This window comes from Dendrobates tinctorius, unplaced genomic scaffold, assembly GCF_039654945.1.
Source record: "Dendrobates tinctorius isolate UK_male_01 unplaced genomic scaffold, ASM3965494v1 ptg000184l, whole genome shotgun sequence".
NCBI classification, from domain to species: Eukaryota; Metazoa; Chordata; class Amphibia; order Anura; family Dendrobatidae; genus Dendrobates; species Dendrobates tinctorius.
The window spans coordinates 4,534,740-4,550,932 of record NW_027361851.1 but is presented as its reverse complement, the minus strand read 5'-3'; the positions used below and the strand labels follow the sequence as shown (position 1 = coordinate 4,550,932).

The following is a 16,193-nucleotide window of genomic DNA, read 5'->3' as shown; positions in this document are numbered from 1 at the left end:
TTTTTTTTTACATTCTATCTTTTACTACTGATGCCGCATAGGCGGCCTCAGTAGTAAAAAGTTGGGCACACTTGTCAAACACTATGTTTGACGAGTGTGACCAACCTGTCAATCAGTTCTCCAAGCGATGCTACAGATCGCTTGGAGAACGCTAGCATTTTGCAAGCTAAATACGCTTGCAAAATGCTAGTTTTTCCGCGGGAAAATCGCGGGAATTTAAAATGCGATTTTCCCGCGGACTGGAATTCCGGAATTCTCACGGTAATTTCCGCGAGAGTTCCGGTACGTGTGCAATTAGCCTTATCCTAAACGATTTGGCCTCCTGGCTGAAACACTATATTAACGATTTTTAATTGGAAATGTGGCCTTCTGATTTCTCACTGCAACCAAGTTTTATCACATACGGTTTGGATTAGCAAGTTGGTCCTCCTGGCTGAACACCAATTTAAGACCTAACGATTTTTTAGTGGAAATGTGGCCTACTGATTTCTCACTGCAACATAGTTTTATCACAAATGATTTGGATTAGCAAATTGGGCGTCCTGGCTGAACCTCATATGAGGCAGTGAGGGGGATCATATGCGAAGATCGATTTGTATCCCCCAGAATCCGCATAGAAGCATATTATACCCACTGGAGTACATTGCAGTCAAAGATATAGCTGTGACTGCAGTGCAAAATAAAAGTAAGTGTGGACCTGGTCAAGTTATTTGACCAAGGCAATGATTAGGAAAACCCATTAAGGGCTGTTATTTTTTAGCAAACTACAGGATGGTAGTAGGTCAGTTTGCTTCCTCCAGACCAGGTCTTACAAGTGGCCCATGGCCACAGATTACATTTAAACCCTGCAGCAAAGGGTTGGGCATATCAGTCTTGGTTTGCAAACTGTAGAGCAGGTGGCTCTGCAAGGTCCAGCCTGTGTGAAGTAACACGGAGCCAAGCGAAGCCAAAAGGCCTGGCACCCCTGAGCGTGACACGGTGCTGCAGTCGCCCACGGCACCCAGTCTTGAATATGTACTGTCTTGATTCCCGGCTGTGATCCGGAGGATACCATTTGTTTTCCGTTTGTGAGTACGTTGGACAATAAAGTCACTTTGTTTTGAACTTTGCTGTGGTCACTGCCTGTCTATCACACTGCACCAACCACTTTGCACTACACCCAATATTAAGCCTATCAATTTTTAAGTGGCCTTCTGATTTCTCACTGCAACACAGTTTTATCTCAAACGATTTGGATTAGCAATTTGGGCCTCTTAGAGCAATTTTGGAGCAAATGAGAAACAAACTGATCTGAAAGTAAACACCCGCGCTCCACCTAATGCAAACTAGAGCTGCAGGCACTGAGGCAGCCTCTGTGCTGGTGGCTGTCAAGAAAGGAATTTACAGGAGAAGGACAAAAGAGCACTGCGCTAGAGTTGTAAAAGTCTCAAAAGTATTGACTAAAGATCAAGAAGATTGTCATGGTATGCCTAGGTTACTTTAGGCAAAAACCCCGGGACCCCTGCGATGTCCCTCAGACTAGGGGAACCCTGTCTGTCCCTCTACCCAGGGTTTACACTGAAGGTGTGCCTGCCTGAGCCTCCACCCTGTCCCTGTCTCCTGTCCAGCCCTAAGCTGAACCCACCACCCTCCACCCAGTGAGGGGACCAGACACCAGACCCCACAAATACGTATGGACAGGGGTAAAAGAAACACCACACAGTTAATACACAAGGGAATACAATAATGTGCAAGGGCAACCAAATATATATATATAACAGATTGGAGAAAGAACCACTGAGGGATATACTGCACCAGATATCAGACGCTCCAACACCACCACTGCTGACCGGTATTGCTAGCACTAGGCTAAAGCTATAGTCGGCGACGCCCATAGTCAGGACGAACTATTTAAAGACCAAGGGCGTGGCCCAGCCCTCAGCCAGCATGACAACCTGGTTAACCCTATCCCGACTGGAACAGAATACCCAACAGGGTATTACCGCTGTCTGCCGGACACCCTGGTGTGAACAGTGTCCGACATGACAGTACCCCGCCTTCTACGAGGGACCTCCGGAACCTCACCATGTCGAGGACCTGGCTTGTCCGGATGGCGACGATGGAACATAGTAACCAGTCGATCAGCATGAATGTCAGAGGCCGGCACCCATGTCCTCTCCTCAGGACCATAGCCACGCCAGTGGACCAGGTACTGTAGAGTGCGACGCACAACCCTAGAGTCCACCACTTTGGACACCTCAAATTCCAACGCGCCATCCACTAAGACGGGAGGTGGTGGCCCGGGGGAACCATCCACCAAACCCACGACCTTCTTTAGCAATGCTTTGTGAAATACATTATGAATCTTATACACAGCCGGCAACTCCAAACGAAATGCCACTGGGTTGATCACTGCGGAGATTCTAAATGGGCCAATGAACCTGGGACCCAACTTAAGTGACGGTATCTTGAGCTTAATGTTCCTAGTAGATAACCACACCCAATCACCCACACACAGGTCCGGACCTGGCACACGTCTGCAGTCAGCCACCCGTTTGTACCTGGAACCCACCTTCAACAAGCGCTGCTTGACTCTCCTCCAAACAGACGACAATTGAGCTCCCAACTGGTCCTCTTCAGGGACGCCAACTGAGCACCCCTGACGCAAGGTGCAAAATTGAGGATGTTGACCATACACACAAAAAAAAAAAAGGAGATTCCCCAGACGATTCCTGGCAATGGTTGTTTATTGCGAATTCTGCCAGAGGAAGAAACGCTGACCACTCTTCCTGATTGTCGGAAATAAAGCAGCGCAAGTATTGCTCCAGGTTTTGGTTCATCCGCTCAGTCTGTCCATTCGACTGAGGGTGGAAAGCCGATGAATGAGATAATTTGATTCCAAGGCGAGAACAAAAAGCTCTCCAAAACTTTGCCACAAACTGCGTACCTCGATCAGACACAATGTCAGACGGGACACCATGAAGTCTGACCACCTCGCGAATAAATATCTGAGCAAGAGTCTTAGCATTGGGCAAAGACGGTAAAGCAACGAAATGTGACATTTTGGAGAACCTATCAACAATTACCAAAATGACCGAGTTCCCTGCCGAGGCGGGCAAGTCAGTAATAAAATCCATGGAAATCTCAGTCCATGGCTTACTGGGCACCCCGAGAGGCTGCAAGCTACCAGCGGGACGGGAACGAGGAGTCTTGGCCCGTGCGCACGTGGTACAGGCAGCCACATATGAGGCCACATCCTGCCGGATTTTAGGCCACCAAAAACGACGCGATACCAGTTCCAGAGTGCTCTTAACCCCTGGATGACCTGCCAGTACCGTGTCGTGATGTTCGCCCAACACTCTAGAGCGTAGATGTAGCGGCACAAAAGATTTATTAGCAGGTAACCCCGGCGGTACCACCTCCTGAGCCTCCGCAATCTCTGCCTCTATCTCTGTCGTGATGGCAGATACCACCACACCCTTTTGGAGAATAGGCACCGGCTCTTCACATAACTCTCCACCAGGAAAACACCTGGATAAAGCGTCTGCCTTAACATTCTTCGACCCAGGTCGATAGGTAACAATGAAGTTGAACCGGGTGAAGAATAATGCCCAGCGAGCCTGTCTGGAGGACAGGCGCTTAGCAGATTCTAAATAAAGCAAATTCTTATGGTCGGTTATCACAGTAATCTGATGAACAGCCCCCTCCAAGAAGTGTCGCCACTCCTCAAATGCCAATTTGATGGCCAATAGTTCCCTGTTGCCAATATCATAATTACGCTCCGCAGGCGACAGCTTCTTGGAGAAGAAGGCACACGGATGCAACTTGGCCCAAGAAGGGCCCTGAGACAGTACAGCCCCCACTCCAACCTCCGACGCATCCACCTCCACGACAAACGGTAAGGAGACATCGGGCTGCACCAGAATGGGCGCTGAGGCAAAACTATTCTTGAGGAATTCAAACGCCTGTACCGCAGGCTCAGACCAGTCAGAAAAGTCGGTACCCTTCTTAGTCATGTCAGTCAGTGGTTTGGCAATCATAGAGAAGTTCTTAATAAATTTCCTATAGTAATTGGAGAAGCCAAGAAATCGCTGAAGCGCCTTAAGATTATCAGGCCGATCCCAATGTAGTACCGCCTGCACCTTTGCGGTGTCCATCTTAAAACCTGAGGCGGAGATTATATAACCCAAGAACGGTAGCTCCTGTACGAAAAACACACATTTTTCAAGCTTAACATAGAGCCTGTTCTCTCTGAGCAACTGCAGAACCTGTCTAACATGCTCTATATGTGTATCATGGTCGCGAGAGAAAATGAGGATGTCGTCAAGATAAATTATAACAAACCTCCCCAACAACTGAGAGAAGACATCATTAATGAAGTGTTGAAAGACCGCCGGTGCCATAGTCAACCCAAACGGCATTACCAAACTCTCAAAGTGACCCTCAGGGGTATTGAACGCTGTCTTCCACTCATCCCCCTGACGGACTCTTATAAGATTGTACGCCCCCCTGAGGTCCAGTTTGGAGAACCACCTGGCACCAACCACTTGGTTGAATAAATCAGGTATAAGTGGCATAGGGTAAGGATCACGGACCGTAATCTGGTTGAGTTCTCTGAAATCAAGACACGGGCGTAAACCGCCATCCTTCTTTTTAACAAAGAAGAAGCCAGCAGCCAGAGGAGAAGAGGAAGGTCTAATATGACCCTTGCTCAGGCTATCCGCAATGTATTCCTTGAGAGCTAGCCTCTCGGGACCTGAGATATTAAACATTCTAGCTTTAGGTAACTTGGCCCCTGGTTTCAACCTAATAGCACAGTCATAGGGGCGATGCGGTGGTAGTTCCGAACAACCCTTCTCAGAAAATACATCCGCATAATCCAGCAACGGCTCCGGGATACTGGGGGTCAAAGCGGAAATACATGTAGCCAGGCACCTCTCCTGACACTCCCTGCTCCACTGAATTATGTCCTGGGTCTTCCAATCAATAACAGGATTATGCATTGACAACCATGGAAAGCCCAGAACCATCTGAGCCGGTAAGTTACTAAGCACCTTACAAGTTACCCGCTCTGAGTGTAATACTCCGATGTGGAGTTGTATATCCAACACACACTCTGTGATCTCCCCTTGAGACAACGGGGAAGCATTGATGGTAACCACCCGGATGGGGTGCGGCAATTTCTCCACCGGAAATCCCGCTGTATGCGCGAACCTCTCGTCAATGAGATTGGCAGCTGAGCCACTATCAATAAATACTGTAATAGAGAGCATTTGCCCCCCAAGTACCACCCTAGCAGGGAGCATACACTGGGAAACCATGACAGAGGATACACAAAGGCTCAGACTAGACTCCTCCAAACCCTCTGAGCCTATCAGTTTTCCGCCGGCGCTCCCTTCTTAGGTACCAGGGGGCAAGCGTTAATAAAATGTCCTCCTTTGCCACAAAAAAAACAGAGCCCCTGCCTTCTGTGCCAAGGACGTTTAGGCTTGTTACTCGGTGACTGTGCTATACCATCGATCTGCATGGGTTCCACGGATTCAGCCGCGGCAACCTCACCGACCACTCCCCCACCTCCCGGAGGCAACGAAACCAGCGCCCCCTGACGGAGACGTCGGTCTATGCGTACTACAAGTGCCATCGCAGCCTCCAGAGAGGCGGGAGTCTCGTACATTAGGAGAGTCTGTTTAACCCTTCCAGAAACCCCATGCAAAAATTGACTTCTAAGCGCAGGGTCATTCCACTGCGTGTCCACCGCCCAGCGCCGGAATTCCGTGCAGTAATCCTCAGCTGTTCGATCACCCTGTAGCAGTGAGCGTATCTTAGACTCTGCTAAGTTTAATCTATCCGGATCGTCATAGATCAAACCCAGAGCAGAGAAAAAAAAATCTACAGATTCAAATGCCTGTGAGTCTGAAGGGAGTGAAAAGGCCCAGGCCTGTGGGTCACCACTCAGCAAAGAAATCACCAAGCCCACGCGTTGAGCCTCATTACCTGAGGAATGTGGACGCATACGGAAATACAATTTGCATGATTCACGAAACACCGTGAACTTACCACGATCACCAGCAAATCGTTCAGGAAGGGGAAACTTGGGCTCAGCTGCCCTGGCTGCAGCCTCAGCAGGTACTGCAGGAGCTGACAGGCCTTGTTGCTGGACCGCCCCCCTGAGTTCAGTGACCTGTATGGATAGAGCCTCCAGCTGCTTGGTTAGGGAAAGTATAGGATCCATAGTAAGTAACCCCTATATTCCCTATCAATACCTATTTTTTTTTTTTTTTTTTTTTCTTCTCACTTTATTATTTGGGCCGACTATAATGTCATGGTATGCCTAGGTTACTTTAGGCAAAAACCCCGGGACCCCTGCGATGTCCCTCAGACTAGGGGAACCCTGTCTGTCCCTCTACCCAGGGTTTACACTGAAGGTGTGCCTGCCTGAGCCTCCACCCTGTCCCTGTCTCCTGTCCAGCCCTAAGCTGAACCCACCACCCTCCACCCAGTGAGGGGACCAGACACCAGACCCCACAAATACGTATGGACAGGGGTAAAAGAAACACCACACAGTTAATACACAAGGGAATACAATAATGTGCAAGGGCAACCAAATATACATATAACAGATTGGAGAAAGAACCACTGAGGGATATACTGCACCAGATATCAGACACTCCAACACCACCACTGCTGACCGGTATTGCTAGCACTAGGCAAAAGCTATAGTCGGCGACGCCCATAGTCAGGACGAACTATTTAAAGACCAAGGGTGTGGCCCAGCCCTCAGCCAGCATGACAACCTGGTTAACCCTATCCCGACTGGAACAGAATACCCAACAGGGTATTACCGCTGTCTGCCGGACACCCTGGTGTGAACAGTGTCCGACATGACAAAGATATAACAAGCGGATGAGAGAATCGTCTGCCTACCTTACAAGGATTGAATGGTCCAGTGTAAGTAAAGTGATCCTATGAAGGAGATTCCTGATCCACCAAAAGACCCATAGAAGTGGCTGCAGCAGTGGAGTCTGTGTGCTGAAGCAGGGAGGTGGGAGCCAGTGAATATGTAGGTACTGGCATTAGACACCGACAGCACAAAGAGAGTGCTGTACACTCCAGGCAGAGGACAAGTGGGGACAGGGGAGCATCCCCCCCGGATAGTGGGGCCCACCTGAACCTCACCAAGAGTGGAGGCGTGCGGCGTGCAGCGGCCGATAGACGCCACTGACAGTGCCGAGGTGTTGGGGGCGTGGTCTGGGTGACGTCACCTTGAGCAGGGAACTGAACACAGGGGGAACGGAGGCTGGGAGAGACCAATCGCCTACGCGTTTCGAAGGTTAGCAACACAAAAGATTGAATCACATGTCCTTGTAACAAAATTTACGTGGGCCGTACGAAACGCAAGCTCACGGATCGGATTAAGGAGCATTTTAATAATATTGAAAAAGGTTTTATTGGGCACCCCTTATCTAGGCACTTTAGGGATCACCATAAGAAATCAGTGAAAGGGGTACACTTTTGTGGGATCCAAAAGGTACACAAAAATAAGAGAGGTGGCGACTACCTTAAACGGATGTCGCGTACTGAATCCAAATGGATCTTTACTCTCGATTGCTTAGCCCCTAAAGGGCTGAACCACGAGATAGAGCTCTATGCCTTCTCATGATCCTATAGCTGTTGCCCCAATTTTAATATCTAAAGTTGTCTATGAACCTCTGCTCACCCTCCTCGGGTCCGACGCTGAGCTTTCGCCGCTGCTCCAGGTGTCTATTACTGATCTAGTGTTATGTCCATTTATTTATGTATAGTGAGGTAGCGCTGTCATTCAAGGTTGGGGAACACTCGCTTGGCAGCGAATAAGTCACATCCAGCACGGGTTTTCATAAAGCAGTATAATCCATGCGGTTTATTTCAGCTTCATAAACCGTCACAGCAACAGAAAACAGCATACAGTCAGCATTGCGTCCATTACAGAGTTCAGCTCTGTTATCCTTGCATCACACAAATTATGCACTTTTCAATGCGCAGGCTTTCTAGCCACCAAGTTATCTTACCCACGTCAGGGTTGCCTCGTGCTGTTTCACCATGCTGCACGTTTATTCCCTCCAGGGAACAAACAGGCACACATCGCCATTACACACAGCGTCCACATGTGCTGTCAGGCAGGAAGCCCTATGTCAGCGGGACCTTCCTCTCTGGACCAATCGGGTCCCTGCATTCACCCCCATGTGACCAGACCTCAGGTACCTTATATGGTCCATAACCACACCCACAGGTGATCACATGGCTATGACCTCACCCAAGGTCCTATTGCAGACAACCACACACAGGCTTCCCTGACACATTGTAACGGAACGTGCTACTCAGCAGTACCTCTGCTGATCATTATGATCTTTCAGTATCCTACACCTATCAGGGCAATGGAAATGTTTATACGGCTGTCCTGGGACACCCACACAGCGCCCCTTAGCGGACCCAGCGGTCACTGCACCACATACCTCCCCCCTATGTTCAAACCTGTGGGGTTGAACACACAGCATAACCCCCGGCTCTCGAGACTGGGCACTCACTACACCTTGCCCACCAGGTCGAGAGAACCGTCTCCATTTGTCATCCGGCCTCATCTCTACGTTAGGCCTCCCCCGCTCCCAGCGGTCATAATACCGGTCATTGTCTTTGACCCCCCAGTCACGGTTTGTCTGCGTCATCAAACACTCTCTAGTCTCCACCTGTCTGCAGTACGCTTCGTCACCTGATCTTTCTCTCACTAACCGTCTCTTTCGGTTGGTGCGGTCATAAGTCTTAGTAGAGCCTGCTGTCTGGTCTGAGTCTGACTCAGTCAGCGTCTCACAGGAACTATGGTCTTTCAACGTCATCCTACCAGTCGAACTACCCCTTGCTGACACTCTTCGGCCATCTGCCATGTCACTTCTTGGAGGAACCGTTTGTGTCCTTACATCTTGAGTTGGAGGCGGCCGCCACCTGGTATTCTGTATTTCTTTATTAATTCGCCGACGGTCCAGCCTCAACTGCTCAATTTCTTGCAGGTACTCCACTCGATACTCCACGAGCATCCGAAATTCTCTCAGGCTTTCCACGGAGCCAACCACCATGATGGAAATCCTATCCACTTCCCTGGATACCTGGTCATCATCAGGAGGGATCCTCACCCTCACCACACCGGAGATATTCACAAGGTCTTGCATTACCTTCCCGGACCTTCCAATGATTTTCCCAATCAGAGTTTTGGGTACCGGAACCACATCTTTCCTCAAACCCAACCGATCCATAGCCTCTCTTGCTATCTCTAGGCGTTGAGCAGCCTTCATATTACTCTGCCTAACCAATTGTTTGACACGTAGACACTGCAAATGCATCTCTTTCAGGACAGCTACTCGGTTTGATGTATCTTCCCTGGCTGATACTATCACCAACTGCCGAGTCACAGGTGCCCAGTGCACCTCACACGCTTTGACCGCCTCTTTGAAAGCCTCATGTACCCCTTCCTCCGCACAGGCTTCTTGCACGTTTTTGGGTACCTCGATCACAGATTTGAAGGTCGTGGTCTTGCTCTCTTCCTGGACAGAAGACTCTGGCTTTACCACGGACACTTCCCTCACTACAGTTGACCCGACCAGGTTACTGTCTTCTTGGGCTCTTTGCTCACCAACTTCAGGAGATTTTCTCTCATCGCGAGCCTTTTCCAAGATAGGTACCGGCAGTTCCGTCTTGTTATCACTCGGACCCAGCTGCTGCACATCTCCGTCCAAGCTCTTCTCCCGCAGAAGACCTTCTACTACTCCTCTGAGTTCCTCAATCTCTTCCTTAAGGCTCTTGTTCACACTTTGCCAGGTGGACAGGTGACCTCTGAGCTCCAAGACTTCTTTCTCGAGCCCCTCCACCTTGTGCTCGGCCAATTGTCTCAAGATTCTCTCTTGTTTGACATGTTCTTCCACTGTCTCCTTTATTAGTTGTATCTCCTGATCTTGTTCTCTTTTGGCCAGCACATGTCGCACCACTAATTCTTTAACTATATCATCAAAGGGTACCACTGAGTCAGTCCTATCAGTCGAGTGAACCCCCCGGTTACCCTCTGACTGTGTTTCTATTCCCGTTATCCTCTCGATCAGGTTACCAGCAGTCCTGTCATGAGTTTCAGTCAGCACAGCATTAGATTCTGTCCTAGTGGTGGCTACTGGCAATAACACGTCACAGTCACACCACACCGTACGGTGAACCCCCAAGACACTCTCTATCCGTGTGTCAGCTCCGCTCTTTTTGTTTACCACACCATTCTCATTCACACTGTGGAACGCTTCAGGTGACGTCAGGTCAGTAAATTCGTCTGACGCAATTCTTTCTCCGGTCGCCCTTACGTCTGGCCTGTCCACGTTAGGAGGCGTCAGCGTCTCAGTGTCTGCTAGCCCTACAGTAGAAACGTCTCTATCCTCCTGCCCCACATCTTTAAACATGACAAAGTCCCGGCGCCTCTCAAAGGTATGCACTAAGTTTGGTGGCATACTACCACTTTGGCACTCTCCCTTTGTCATCTCAATTAGGACTCTGTCCACCTTATAATTCACGATGACCCCGTGGAGGCAGCGAACTCTGACGTTTTTCTCGGTCAGAGCTAAAACGAGCGGAGTTCCTGTGAGAGTCACCTGACTCTTTGAGTCCAGCCTACCAGGGACTCCTTCCCGATGCAGCATCACGGTACACACCTGCGGCCCATCGTCACTATCCGGAAAGGATATCCCACATTCTGACCAAGTCATACACACACACTGCGGTACTCCAGACATACCCACTGAGTCATCTAGTGCTGTCATTTCTTCAAACTTGGCCCTTTTCTGGACCACCACCCCACTTTGGGTTGCCGCCCCCTCCCGGGACTCCACCCCTTTTTGGGTTACCGCGCCAATTTGGGACTCCACCCCCATTTGGGCTACTACCCCGATTTGGGTCACCGCCCCCTTTTGGGACTCCACCCCCTTTCGGGATCTCCCCATGTCTGTTATACCGGTCTTCTCAGACCACAGTTCACACCACACAGTTTGTGTCTCTTACGATACCACACAAGTCTTTGTTGGCACCACCACAGCTCCTGCTATCACCGATCACCGGCACCACCGGCTGCTGTTCACGCACAGCTGGTGGTGTCACTGCAGCTCCTGCTGCGCCGTCTTCATGGACCCGCCGATCCACCGGAAGCCACTTGTCCCCTTCGTAACCCCGCCGGGTTACCGGAAGCCGCTTGTCACCCTCGAAGATAAAAGAAACCACAAAAGCGCGCCCATAGGGCCTTACCAGTGCAGGTATAATGGGTATAAAGAAATAAATCAGGGTACTCACTCTTAATAGTTGTGTAAAGCCACAACTACTGTATCCGCTTAGTCACATGCAATAAAGCTGCAGCAGGATGGTGTAGACAGACAGCGTCTGCTACCAATGCTGAAAGAGGAGATCCCAAAAAAGAAAAACACCAGGTCCCTGTGCTGCGAGACCTTCGTGACCCCACTGAGCCACAGCAAGCACCTTCAGGTTTTGCAGAGGAAAAAAAGAAAAAACACATGCACGAAAAAACTCCAAAACTCACGTATCCTGTCTGTGCGCTATTCAGGACGTACCGTCTCCGCCTGAGACCGTCCAACACACAGGGCACACTGGGTGCTATTCAGGGAGCCGACTCTCCTCCCAGGGTCTCCCAACACACCGGCTTCACCAGGTCCAAGGTCATATCACGTGTTCCAGGGATCCGATTCCTCTCCCAGAACCTCCCAACACTGACCTTCCGGGACCTTGCTCACTGATCCAGGTCAGTACAACAACGAACACCTGTCGTTACCTGTGTCGGCCACACAGGTCCTCGGGTACCTCTTATCCGCAGAGGCACCCTAGCAATCACCAGTCTCTTTTACTGAGCTGCTGTCAGTATACGGCTTTCACAACCGTCAGCCCTCCTGGCTCAGCGTTGCCAGCACTGCAACATGTGCTGTTGGAACCGCAGCCCTTAGCAACAAAGTTTTTTTTTTTGGGCAGTCCTTTTCCGTTGCCCCCAGCAACAAGGCTACTATATTGCCCTTAGCAATTCTCCACCATTTGTGAGGTAGCGCTGTCATTCAAGGTTGGGGAACACTCGCTTGGCAGCGAATAAGTCACATCCAGCACGGGTTTTCATAAAGCAGTATAATCCATGCGGTTTATTTCAGCTTCATAAACCGTCACAGCAACAGAAAACAGCATACAGTCAGCATTGCGTCCATTACAGAGTTCAGCTCTGTTATCCTTGCATCACACAAATTATGCACTGTTCAATGCGCAGGCTTTCTAGCCACCAAGTTATCTTACCCACGTCAGGGTTGCCTCGTGCTGTTTCACCATGCTGCACGTTTATTCCCTCCAGGGAACAAACAGGCACACATCGCCATTACACACAGCGTCCACATGTGCTGTCAGGCAGGAAGCCCTATGTCAGCGGGACCTTCCTCTCTGGACCAATCGGGTCCCTGCATTCACCCCCATGTGACCAGACCTCAGGTACCTTATATGGTCCATAACCACACCCACAGGTGATCACATGGCTATGACCTCACCCAAGGTCCTATTGCAGACAACCACACACAGGCTTCCCTGACACATTGTAACGGAACGTGCTACTCAGCAGTACCTCTGCTGATCATTATGATGTTTCAGTATCCTACACCTATCAGGGCAATGGAAATGTTTATACGGCTGTCCTGGGACACCCACACAGCGCCCCTTAGCGGACCCAGCGGTCACTGCACCACAGTATATATCTGTACTCTAGAGACTCATTTTAATATTTTATAAGTACACTACCAAAAGTGCCTTTGTACCTATACTCTTACATGTTCCTTAGTATATGGGTATTTTTTAGGATGCACTATGTATTAATTTTAATTAATTCTAATAAAGTGGTTAAAAATTGTTTAAAATATTTTCTTGTACCTTATTAAATATTTTCAGATCAAGTCTACTAGAAACATTATTCTGCTTTGCTATGGAGCTTTTAGGGAGGTGGGTATAGTACAACAAAGAGGCAGAGACCTTGTCTTCATATTTAAGGGTTAGGACGGTGGCCAGACCAACAGCCCTGACGAAGAAGGTCCATGCACCTTTGAAACGCGTAGGCGATTGGTCTCTCCCAGCCTCCGTTCCCCGTGTTCAGTTCCCTGCTCTAGGTGACGTCACCCAGACCACGCCCCCCAACACCTCGGCACTGTCAGCGGCGTCTCTCAGCCGGTGCACGCCGCATGCCTCCACTCTTGGTGAATTTCAGGTGGGCCCCACTATCCAGGGGGGGACGCTACCCTGTCCCCACTTGTGCTATGCCTGGAGTGTACAGCACTCTCTTTGTGCCGTTGGTGTCTATTGCCAGTACCTACATATTCACTGGCTCCCACCTCCCTGCTTCAGCACACAGACTCCACTGCTGCAGCCACTTCTATGGATCTTTTGGTGGATCAGGAATCTCCTTCATAGGATCACTTTACTTACACTGGACCATTCAATCCTTGTAAGGTAGGCAGACGATTCTCTCATCTGCTTGTTATATCTTCTTGATCTTTAGTCACTACTTTTGAGACTTTTACAACTCTAGCGCGGTGCTCTTTTGTCCTTTTCCCGAGAAACAAAGTGAGATTTATTAGTTTGGAAAAGGGTATAAAGCCATTTTTAAAGCTTTGGGACTCCAGCAAACAACAGTGAAAGCCATTATCCACAAATGGCGAAAACATGGGACAGTGGTGAACATTTCCAGGAGTAGCTAAAACTACATCAAGAGCGCAGCGAAGATTCATCCAAGAGGTCACAACAGACCCCACAACAACATTCAAAGAACCGTAGGCTTCACTTGCGTCAATGAAGATCGGTGTTCATGACTCCACCGTAATCAAGAGACTGGGCAAAAATGGCCTACATGGCAAAGTTTCAAAACAAAAACCAGTGCTGAGCAATAAGAACATAAAAACACATCTCAGTTTTGCCAGAAAACATCTTGATGATCCCCAAGACTTTTGGGAGAATACTCTGTGGACTGACGAGACAAAAGTTTAACTTTTTGGAAGGTGTATGTCCCATTAAATCTCGGGTAGAAGTAACACAGTATTTCAGAAAAGGAACATTACACCATCAGTGAAATATGGCGGTGGTATTGTAATGATCTGGGGCTGTTTTGCTGCTTCTGGATCTGGAAAACTTGCTGTGGTATACGGAATCATGAATTCTGCTGTCTACCAAGAAATCCTGAAGGAGGATGTACTGCCATCTGTTATCTCAAGCTGAAGCTCATTTGGGTTATGCAGCAGGACAATGATCCAAAACACACCAGCAAGACCACCTTTGAATGGCTTAAGAAAAATAAAATGGTTGTGGCATGACCTTAAAAAGGCAGTTCTTGCACGGAAACCCTCCAATGTGGCTGAATTACAACTGTTCTGAAAAGATGAGTGGGCCAGAATTACTCCAGGGTGATGTAACATTGACAGTTATCAGAAACACTTGACTGCAGTTCTTGCTGCAAAGGGTGGCCCAACCAGTTATTAGGGGCAATCACTTTTTAGGTTTGGATTTCATTTTCAATTAATAATAAAGAACTTAAAAACTACATTTTGTGTCTACTTGTGTTATCTTTGTCTAATATTTAAATTTATTTGGTGATCAGAAACATTTAAGTGTGGCAAACTCTTTTTCACACAACTGTCCGTTGTTTGTATTTTCTATGGTGATTTAATAAATGTTAATTTTAATATTGCTAGGTCCCCATAGGATTTTCTACTGATTGATACCTTAAGACACTATATTTTCTCAGAGATGTTGTTCAGGCATGATCACACTGTGGACCATACAGTAACCAGAGCACTGATGAGACATAGTATCAGGATCCTGTCAGCGCCGGCGGACTGCCGCGGCTGAGCAGGGAAACTCACCCAGACTACAGGAGGGCCCGGGGTCCGAAACTGCAGGGAAAGTTCCGAGAACAGGACCTGTGACACTAAAGGTAGAAAGGAGTACAAGGACCTATGATCATGTGACCACAGTGGGCGGGGCTTAGCGTCCCACTGCTGGAGATGACTGTAGGATTCTACTACAGGGATTCTGTAGTAGTGGCGAGGGAAACGCAGGTCAGACAAACGAGGGGGTCATACACGGAGAGGGCGGCGCGGTACCAGAGGGTCAAGCAGAGAGTAGTCAGAACAGAAGCCAAGAGTCATACACAGAGATAGCAACGTAGTACAAGAGGGACAGGCTAAACTCATAACAGGGACAAAACTGGATCAGAACCAAACAAGCATAAAGTATCACAGTCACAAAGCACACCAGGGTCACACACACACACACTCGGCCAAGGGTCTGAGTATAAGCGACGAAGAATGAGACCACAATGAAGCTATAAAAAGCCTCCCAGAATCTCAGAGTGAGGCTGTCCAGATTAACCTCTGAACTACCTAATCCCACAAGCTGAGCAAACCATGTCACATAGTCAGTATCACAAGTAAACATTTTTATCCAGGTACGGTAGGTACCTTACAGGTGATATCTTTTCAAAATGGAGTCTTTCTCATTCCTTTTGTCTCCATTCAGCACAGAAACAATGATGAGATTTCAGTCCTACAGCTCAACTCTGCAGAGTTCCCTCTTCCGTCTTCACCAGCACTTCCCACCATGGTGCACTTAAAAATTAAAACATCATTCTACACCTCATGGTAAAATGATCATGATAAAATTATCTCCCATACTGAGACCTTGAATAAATAATATCCCTTCAATGTGCTACCTGTATAAATATCCCCCGGCCTACCACTTTCCATAATATCACCACCACAATGCACCTCTCCATAATGCCCCCGCAAATTGCCCTTCTCCATAATATTCCCCCAAACTTCCCCTTTCTATAATATTCCCCAAACTACCCCTTTCCATAATATCCCCCCACACTGGCTCTCTGCATAAAGTCTCATCCCACCCCACTGCCCCTGGCTGTACTACGTCTTTCACAATTCCCCTAATTGCACCATAATAACCCTGTTAGGAACGGCGGAACGCACTAAATAAATAAATAATAAAGTGCATTCACCGCTCGGGGTCCACTGTGCAGAAGGTGTTAACACTGCTGCTAATTAATGGCAGACGCGCTATATGGCGGTATAACGTGCACGGGTTCAACATCGATGTGCGCAGAGCGGACTCTACTAACTCAC

At 48.7% G+C, this 16,193-nt stretch overlaps 1 long non-coding RNA gene across 1 annotated transcript in view; it reads right to left on the bottom strand.

Annotated features, from left to right (window-relative positions):
* Positions 1-8,579, bottom strand: part of LOC141055084 (uncharacterized) — a 50,213-nt gene extending 41,634 nt beyond the window's left edge. Inside the window, exon 1 of the long non-coding RNA XR_012221474.1 lies at positions 8,028-8,579. This is a non-coding gene — a long non-coding RNA (uncharacterized lncRNA). The remainder of the gene's footprint in view (positions 1-8,027) is intronic.
* Between the last annotated feature and the right edge of the window lie 7,614 nt (positions 8,580-16,193).